Source organism: Tachyglossus aculeatus, chromosome 2 (assembly GCF_015852505.1).
Source record: "Tachyglossus aculeatus isolate mTacAcu1 chromosome 2, mTacAcu1.pri, whole genome shotgun sequence".
Classification (NCBI taxonomy): Eukaryota; Metazoa; Chordata; class Mammalia; order Monotremata; family Tachyglossidae; genus Tachyglossus; species Tachyglossus aculeatus.
The window spans coordinates 47,863,492-47,864,194 of record NC_052067.1 but is presented as its reverse complement, the minus strand read 5'-3'; the positions used below and the strand labels follow the sequence as shown (position 1 = coordinate 47,864,194).

The 703-nt window shown below is 48.8% G+C and overlaps 1 non-coding gene across 1 annotated transcript; it reads left to right on the top strand.

Moving 5' to 3' along the window:
- Positions 1–288: 288 nt before the first annotated feature.
- LOC119924482 lies at positions 289–426 on the top strand. The gene has a single exon (XR_005449194.1). It is a non-coding gene; the product is annotated as a small nucleolar RNA SNORA7 (small nucleolar RNA).
- The last annotated feature ends 277 nt before the right edge of the window (positions 427–703 follow it).

Here is a 703-nt window from a genome sequence, read left to right as displayed (position 1 = left end):
CCGCTAGCTTGGGGCAAGGGTGATGGGAGCTGAACTGGGGAAAAGATCCAGCTGTCTTCCAGGGGTTTGCAGGCAAGGCCACAGCCAAATGGGGAAGTGGGGAGCAATACAGTGCTTAGCACATAGTAAACGCTTAATAAATGCCATCATTAAATAGGAATGCTTGTACCGTTCCCTGGAAAACCCCTTCCTCTTCCTTTGGGCATTTGATAGTCACCCCATCCTCAACCCCACAACACTTATGTACATGTCTATAAAATATATAGAAAAATGAATTATTTATATTCACTTCTCTCAGGGTCGCACCTGGAGAGTTTCCAGAACTCTACCAGTCTCGACTCCAGGAGGGAGAGTCCAGCAGAGGCCTACCCATTGCGTCCCTAGCTTGGGCAGTGGCTGGTCAGTGGAAGGCAATCTGCTACAAATCAGGACTCCACTGTGCTGGGCAACGGAAGCATTGGACCGTGCGGAAGGAGGCAATGGTATACCTCTTCCATATTTTTACCAAGAAAGCTCTGTGGATACACCACCAGAACAATTGCTGTCGGAGGTGAGGCGTTCAGGGAGAGATGGGTCTGTGGTATCACCATGGATCAGAGACAACTCAACGGCATAAGACACAACTACGGGGAAGGGAGAATCCAAGGTGATGGTGAAATAAGGTGCTGAGAAGAGAATTAATCAGGGAAGACATCCTGAAGGA